Source organism: Artibeus jamaicensis, unplaced genomic scaffold (genome assembly GCF_021234435.1).
Source record: "Artibeus jamaicensis isolate MK-2021 breed Jamaican fruit bat unplaced genomic scaffold, CSHL_Jam_final scaffold_1283, whole genome shotgun sequence".
Classification (NCBI taxonomy): Eukaryota; Metazoa; Chordata; class Mammalia; order Chiroptera; family Phyllostomidae; genus Artibeus; species Artibeus jamaicensis.
Genome location: NW_026522028.1, coordinates 15,732,170 through 15,740,787, shown reverse-complemented (window position 1 = coordinate 15,740,787; position 8,618 = coordinate 15,732,170). Strand labels below are relative to the sequence as shown.

The 8,618-nt window shown below is 49.5% G+C and overlaps 1 non-coding gene and 1 pseudogene across 1 annotated transcript; both read right to left on the bottom strand.

Annotated features, from left to right (window-relative positions):
* Positions 1-557: 557 nt before the first annotated feature.
* On the bottom strand, positions 558-694 carry LOC119058402 (small nucleolar RNA SNORA8). The gene has a single exon (XR_005084246.1). It is a non-coding gene; the product is annotated as a small nucleolar RNA SNORA8 (small nucleolar RNA).
* A 2,114-nt stretch (positions 695-2,808) lies between these two features.
* On the bottom strand, positions 2,809-4,705 carry LOC119058314 (protein phosphatase 1 regulatory subunit 26-like; annotated as a pseudogene).
* Between the last annotated feature and the right edge of the window lie 3,913 nt (positions 4,706-8,618).

The following is an 8,618-nucleotide window of genomic DNA, read 5'->3' as shown; positions in this document are numbered from 1 at the left end:
TGCAGATGTGGAACAGGTTGCAGTCATTTGAAGGCCTGCCTGAGACTGAAGGAGCCATTCCCACCCTCTGCTGGCTGTGGGCACCAGGCTGGCCACTACGAAGGGCTGCTCGGATGCAGCAGCAGCCTTCTCCCAGGGCCAGGGATGAGAGAGACAAAACCACTGTGCCTTTACAACCCAGTCTCAGCGGTGACAGATCATCGCTTCTGCCACATGCAACCCTGGTGGTGTTCAAGAGGAATGGGTGAGGAAACACCACTGGGGCTGGCTGGGGGGATCCCACTAAGTCTGAGAGGTGCTGCCAGTCCTCTTGGGGAAGGAAAATCTTGGTTCTCCTTTTGTGGTTTTTTCAATTCCTCTCACTTCTCCCACTTTCAATATTCTTCTCTCCAGAGAAATCACTTTGTCCCCTTCCAGCCAATCCTCCCAACTGAGGTTCCCCCACTTCTCTCTCGCTCTCTTCCTGTTTTCCTAGTGACCTTCCTTTCTTCCCTGCACTTCCTTTTTCTTTCTCTGATTTACTTGGTTTTGAGAAAGCTCAGGAGGATTTTTTAAAATACCGTGTCCATAAAAAGACCAGGTTTAACACACACAAAACCCAGACAACCAACCATGCCAGATACTAAGCTTATATTGTACTGTCCTCTGAACACCCTGCAGAAATAAGCTCGGGAGGAGTTTTGTTTTCAACATAATTGCCAGGAACGAGTCCAAGAGGAATGACACATACAAAAGTGCTCTAGCCAGACTCTAGTGCTTTTCTCTGAAAAGACGCAGACTTAGGCTGCCGAAAGACTTCATGCCTTTACAGCAGAGGTCCTGAAGCTGCCAAGAGGAAGAAATGGCTGGACCATTTAGTAAAGGCTCGCCAGCTCATTTTGCAGAAGTGTGGCCAGGCGAGCCATGCTGCTCAGTGGAGAGTAATCACGGGTGAGCGACTCCACCCCTCCCCTCATTCACGGGGACACTTTCCATGAGGCAGTCCTGCTCTGTGCTCTGTTGCCTTAGAAAACCACAGAATTCCTTAAAATCCGGCCACCTTGGAAACGGAGCAAAATCTCATGGTTTCATAAGGTGAGACTGATAAATATTACCCAAGGATTGAAGGTGCACATTGATCTGGTCCTCAAACAAGCCGCTGCAACACCCCCCCCCCCCGGAATTCTTGGAAAACGTAAGTCAGCTCCGCCCAGAGTCTGGGTAACGTTTTGGGGGGCGGGGTGTGGCACCGACTAGCCCAGCGTGTGAGGCCTACAGGCTGTGTTGGAGACACATCGTTTTCAGGAAAGCAGAGGTGACGAGTACAGGCCGAGACCTTGCTGCAAACAGAGGCAAAACGCTAGGAGACACAGCAGACGGGACCAAAAAAATACTGGTATGTGATGTGACCCCAATCTTTCCTTAGTTTTCTAGGTGTGAGCAGATACGCGCGGCTGGTATTCTTTCCCTCGTGCTCCCACGTGCCCCTCCACACCCTGCTCAGCTGAAGGTTCCAAGGTTTGCAGCCTCCCCCTCCCCAGAAATGACCAGGATTCACTTGCAGGGGTGTCCAACCTGCAGCCCATGGGCCATATGTGGTCCGGGGGAGGGGGGGCTATGAACGCAGCCCAACACAAAATTGTAAATTTATTTAAAACATGGTGAGATTTTTTTTTTGTAATTACGTGTCACAATGTATTTCATGTGTGGCCCAAGGCAACTCTCCTCCTTCAAGTGTGGCCCAGAGATGCCAAGGTTGGACACCCCTGGAAAGCCAAAGAACAGGGTCTGGGACAAATAACACTCCTTTTTAATGACAAAATCATAAGCATGTCATTCCGTAACATAACAATATCACACCCAAGCACACCATGTAACATTTTCGGTGAAGTGTTCAAATTGAAACCATAAATTATGACACCCATATTATTGCCGTACCGACCACACTCCAGCAGGCCTTACCCGTTTCTTTTATAATAACAGAGAAGACGTTAGTTTTTAAATGATGAGAAACTGCTTCACAGAAGAACCTATGATAGTTATTTGGTAAAGCCCGTGACGCTCTCTGCCTTGTGTTCGATCAGTTCCAAGTTTAGTTCCACAGCGCTTGCCAGGTCTCTGAAGATTGGCGGGGTTTGTTGGCCAGTTATAGAGGCAGCTGACGAAGCCCGGTGGATTTTCCCCCATGTACTGACAGGTTAGAACCATATCGTCAATGAACAGGACTGGACATGAGACAATACAGGTCTGGGGACAGTGGGGTGACAGGCACGAACTCCTGCCTGGGACATCTGCACACACCAGGGAGCGGTCATTTGTGCTTTCATATTTTTCCAGTCCAAGGCTGTGACCATGTTCAGGGCCTGTTGCCCTGGGATCCGTTGTAGCAAGGGATGTCCAGGAGCCTGTGGACAGAGACCTCAGGGCCTTGGGACGCTCTGGGGGTGTCACTGCTGCCCCCTCAGGCACAGCCTGCTATTTCCACAGCAATCACCCCAAAGTGTCAGTGTCTGAGTGACCTATGCCAGGTCATACAGAGCAGAACTAAGGGAGCACTATGGAGGCCACAGAAACTGCAGTCAGGGGCACCCTACAAAATCAAACAGGTATGTTTTCCAAAAATATTTTTTACAGCACTTTAAATAATTTACAAAAAAAAAAGCTATAAAACTCATGTTTACTAGGATACACATGCCAAATAGGGGCATCACTTCCCATTACTGTACATATGTACAGGGAGGTCACAGCGGGTCTTGCCCTCCTCTGCACACGTACAGGTTCACCCCCACACACGCGCTACCCACAGACATGCTGGTGCTTGGACTCGGTTCACAGCTTGAGGACTTTGCCAGGGGCCACGGGGCTGCCATCCTCCATGGAGGTGTCACTCAGTTCACTGGCATCACTGCCCCAGGCCTCCCGGTCCTTGTCCTCTCTATCCACCCTCCGTCTAGACCTCAGGTCCAAAATGTCCTCCTCAACCAAGTTCCTACTGTTGTGAAAGCTGAATGCTGCTGGAGACTTCCTCCTGGGCCAGTGCCCTGCTTCCTACTTCACGAGCAAGTGTGAGCTTCCAAACACAGGGCCATGGCCAGCCAGGGCCTCTCTAAAGCCCGAGAAGGACGCACCCTGCAAAGGCAGGCTCGGGCCAGGGCTGAAGAGGCCGGCTGGCTTGGTCCCCCAGGAGACACTACTCCCAAAGTGGAATAACTGCGTGGAGAGCAGCGGGGAGAAGCCCGTGAACGCCAGGCTCTTGTCGGGGTCCATGGCAAGGGCGGCGCACCCTTGGTCCTGGCCCTCTGGCCCCCACTCCTTCTCGCTCCCCAGGACCCCATTCCGTGGAAGTCCCTGCTTTCTGAGCTCAGTGTCTACTTGCTGCGCAGCCAACTCTGGTGAACCAAGTCACCCCACCGGGGGGAGGCCGGCCTGGGGCCCTCCCCCCCCCCCCCCCCCGTCTGCTTCCGGGCTCTGAGTCAGAGTGCTCTGGCTCCAGGAGGTCATGGGCAAGGTCCCACTGGGGCTTCCTGCCCCCTCACCCGCTGCCACATGTTTGGACAGCTGACTGAAAGCACTGTCCCCAGTGGCAGGCCCGGCCACTCCGGGTCTCTGGTCTTTGTGAAGATAAAGATTTCTCCTACCTGTGGGTGCCCCTCTGGCAGACACAGTCCCACTGGGGCTCCTGGGTGGTGCCAGCAGGCCTCTGGACCTCTGAGCAGGGGGACGGCACGTCTGCCCCTTGTCCTTACACCGCTGAGGGACGCCCCTGCCCCTCCGGTTCCACCTGCACATGCCGGACTGAAGAGCCAAGCCCGAGGCTGCACACCAGCCCCTCCTTGAATTTCCGAACTGCTCACAGACTCAGGCTGAAGGCTGTCGTCTCTGTCCACAGAACCGCCCTCATCAGACCGAGAGCTGGGCCTGCTGGCTGAGCCGTGAAGGTGGCTGCTCTCTGCCTCGCTGGAGCGCGCACACCCTTTGCAGGCTCTCCGCTGTGACAGGAGGACCAGGGGTGTGTCCGCGGGCCCAGTCCTGCCAGGCTTTGCTCTCTCTGTCTGGCTGCAGAAGACACTGGAAGGTTTCCTCAGAGTCCTCCCTGCCGTCCCTTTTGGAGTTTGACAGGCAGCTTTTCGACAAGGGTAGACTTCTCTCCTTCCAGCCTCCCTCGCAGCCACCCTGCTGCGCTGACCCAGGGCCTGCATCTCAGTGGTGCTGAACCTGACCTTTTTCCTGCACACAGCGCTGGGGTCCCTGCACTGCTTCTTGAGCCTTCATGTGAATCGTAACAAGTCCTTCATGGTGGCATCCAGTCCTCATCACTGTCCAGTGAGCTGGTCTTGTCTTCAGAGCTCTCCTTGTCCACACTCCTCATCTCTTGCCTTTCTGTGACCTGATGACATGCCACCCCTCGCTTCAGGGGCCATGTGTTCATCACCCAGCCTGACAGTCCTGCAGGGGAGGGGCTGCCCCCTGGCTTTTCACCCCTCCTTCCAGGGGCCTCGCTGGCTTTTCCCTGGCCAAGGTCAGTGTCCAGGGCCCCCCACGTCACCACCTGTCCTCATTTTCTCAGATGTGGACAGCCGCCCGGTGTTGCTGACTCCCCTCCACTTCCTTTGGTGGCTCAATGACAGGTCCGGTGTTTTAGAGGCAGGGCCGTGGGGCCACCCGCCTGCCCAGTGGGGCCAGGTGACAGCAGTGGACTCTGTGCAGACTGCAGGCAAGTGTCCATTCTGGAGCTTTGGTTTCCTTTGGTGGCTTGGAAGGATGGTCAGGGTCAAGGCCACCCATGCCAAGGTCCATGGCCTTTGAAGCTACTGGCTTCTTCTTGTCTGGCATTTTCCTGTGGATTTTGGTCGGGACACTTTTTGTGGCTGGTGCTACAGGCAGGGAGGTTGGGCTGCTCACTACAGCCCCACGGGAGTTTCCGCGGTAGGTCCCCACTTTCCTCCTTTCTTTTCTTCAGCAGGTAGAGCTACACAGCCACCACCAGGCAGCTGGACACCTGGCATGGCCTCGTGGATTTTTGTGAGCATAGAACTTACACACAAAGAAGCTACAAGCTGTAGTACAAAGGCCACTGAGCTGCCACTCCCGCCACCACCTGCATCTGCCATCAGGACAGTCTGCTTTTCTTTGGCCTGGTGGTTTCATTCACAACCTTTGTCTAAGCATTACAGCAACACAGTTGCTTTCATTTACTTAGTGTCTTTACTCTGTAGAGCTTGGTGGCCCCAACAGTAGTTCATTTTTCCTACAAAGCTAGTAGTCACCCCTTCAATCAGCTGAGCACCCAGCTGATTCCTTCTCGAGGCACACCTGGAAGATAGAAGTTTCTAAAAGTTGCTTTACTCGTGAAGACAGCCAAGGCACCAGGAGATTAGAAGGTTTGCATGTTTACCCAATTCTGGTGTAGTGCTCCTATGGGTCCCCCAACTGTTCTAAGTTCTTGGCAAATAGTAACCCATATAAACTTCATAACAGCCCTGTGAGATGAATATTGCTATACATTCCTTTTAAAGATGAGGAACACTATGCACAGAGAGGTTAGGCAACTCGCCCAAGGTCACACAGTAGTTAAGGCAGGATTTGAGACCTGGCAGACTGGTTCCACAGTCCAGGTGTTATGCTGCCTCTCCCAAAGCTTATTCTTAGGTTTCCAAAGGCTGCTTCTATTTGGGGATCAGCCAGAGAAAATGATTGAAAGCAACTTTAGGCTAGACTAACGAGCCATGGTCTGCATGATGGGAGAACGAGGCCAGAAGTAGCAGGATGCACTATGTACTGCAATCAGTGGTCTGATGAAAGCCAGCCCAGGGTAATGCAACCCACAGATGGAAGAAAAACTTTGTTCTCGCTCTTGTTGGGACGTGCAGGAATAGGTCAAAGGCAGCACTAAGCCTGAAACACAGATCCAGCGGCCCCACCATTTCATGCTCACATTCTCTTGGCTTGAGCACACCCATATTTCAGGAGGGAAGATTTTAGAATCCATTTTCCCACATTGGCTAAGAGAAAGAGATGCTCATACTCACCATTATTCATACACCTCACTGTGGATTCAAGAGACACGTGTTTCCATGAAAACACGATGGCACATCTTTCAATGAACTTCCCTTGGGGTCCTGTCATGAGTGGGTGCATCTTGTCTTCCATATTTACAAATTGCAATGCTAATGTTAAAATCCTTCTTTGATGTCTCATTGTTTCTAGGACAAAGGTCTAAGTCCTTAGTGAGGTCTAAAAGAACAACGATGATCTACCGTCAAACTCGTTTCCATTTCTCAGAAGCAGCTTCGACCCGGGACTGCACCAGGCATGCTGTCCTCCTGCCCCTTCCCACCACTGGTCAGTGCAGCTCGGTGGGCAGATCGGACCTGCAAGGCTTTTCTTCAGCCTTTCTTGACCACCCTCAGCTCTCCACACCACTCTTTACAATGGAAATGTATCCATCATATGTGTGATCATATGTATAACTTATCCATTTAATATCTATCGCTCAGATCACAAGCTCCATGACAGCCATCATGTCCCTGACACCTATAACTCCAGTGCCTGGTTTATAGGTGTTCAGTGTGTACTGTGAAATGAATGGATGAATGAATGAGTGAGTGAATATTCATGGATGTTTGCAATGGGCTGACATAGCCAAGTCCTTCCTTGGCTTCAGTGTGCTGTGGCAAATGCAAAAAGGAATATGGATTTTCTTAAATAAAAATAATTGTTTCATATGTAATCAATGATGTCTGGCATCTATACTGCTCTTTCTGTCATGAGAAATTTTCAAACATCCACAAGAATACGGAGAAGAGTACTGCGAACCCCTATGTGGGAACCACCGACTTGAACCATTGCCAGCTGGTGATCTGTCCTATTTCCTCTGTAGCATCTCACAAACTGCCCCAGCGTGGCCACCATCGGGACCAGGTTATGTAAAAGCTGCTCCCACACATCATATCATATCAACCATAAAACTTCAATGTGTATCTGCAAAAGATAAGGACCCTTTAAAATGACTTTAATGCCATTTGCACAGAGGAATAATTCTTTAATATCACCAAACATCCAGTCAGTGTTTAAATTGCCCAAATTATCTGATAAATGTCTTTTTTTTTAAATAGGATTTTTTTGTTTTGTTTTGTTTTGTTTTTACAGTTTCACAGCCAGGATCCATAGGTCTCTTAGCTCTCTTAACACAGGTGAGTTCCTGTGTCCTCCTTTTTTTTTTTTTTTTTAATATTGCCATTCTTTATTCAAGATGCTAGGTCATTTCTCCTGTAAGGTATTCCCCATTTTTCATTTTATAGATTGCAGTCCTTAAGCTGTAGGAAGCCCAGAGACTTGATAGGGTTCCCCTGTGATTTAGAGGCAAAGACATTTTGGAGTGGTAAGTTGGGGCAGGAGGGTAGGGTCGCTGGTTGATCAAGGTTTTCTCAATTTGATCCAACACTGTCAAGTTCTTCGACAGCTAGGTCCATTATTTCCTTGGCGGTTGCAAGGTGGGGGTATTAAAATTCTCAGGCTCTTTTTAATTCATTAGGGGAAGGTGTTCTGTGAAGTACTTTCTCTCATCAATTATTTGTTTACCTTGAAATTCAGTTTATACAGGAGAGGCAAGATAAATGCTTGACTCTTTCCCTTTACCAGATTTTGGAATAATTACAATCAGGTAGCTCTTTGCTTCTAGATCTTTCCAGTGACAAGAATTAGGGTGTATATTTTTAAGGGGAAAATAGTCATGATTTTATACTGCTATGTCTGATTCAAAATCAAGACTACTGGGTTTTTACTTCGTTTGATTTCATATTTGTGTCTCTTTTATGCTGACAATGTTGGTTCCTAATGTCATTAACAATTACACATTCACTTTACTCAGTCTCAAATAACAGTAACACTGTTAAACTGAAAACAATGTAAGGCTTTTTGAGGCAGTGTTATTCAATAACCCTGGGTCATTCTCTGTGGGGTTAGAGAACTTGGTATATGGTTAAATTCATTTGCTTCATCTTGTCTCCACTTTTATTATGTTTTGTTTTATGGTTATGGAAAACATTTGTATGTTTCCAAAGTCAAAATAGGGCCTAGCCATAATCCTTCTGCCAGCATGGAGCCGAACATATTAGAAACACTCAAATATTCATTGACTTTTATGACCTATGTTCTATCCTTGGGGGGTGTTTGTTTCTTTGTGCTGTTATTATCACCCACGTCAGGTTTTTTAACTCACGTTGACCATGTGAATCAACAACTAGAGCCAAAAGGCTTTTCCCATTGACCTCCCAACCTTTACTTGGAAAACCGATTTTGGGGTCCTAGCTCAAGTAGACAGGGCAGCACTGTGCAATAGTTACAGCATCTCTTAAAGACAAGTTAGCGGCAGAACCATTTATAGAAACCAGATGTTCTTTTTGCTCAACCACACCGTTAATCTTTATCATTCCGTGCATAGACACCGGCAGGACTGGACGCAAGGTAGAATTGGCCTGCACGATTTCCAATCGTACACGGCTAATCTGTGGGGCTTAATCCAAGAAGGATCTTTTCACGAGGGGTCCGGGCGACCGGTCCCCACTTTCCCACCCAGGAGCCCTCGGTTGCGCAGCTCCGTCTCCGCCCGCCAATTGGCGACTGAAGGGCCCTCCTTC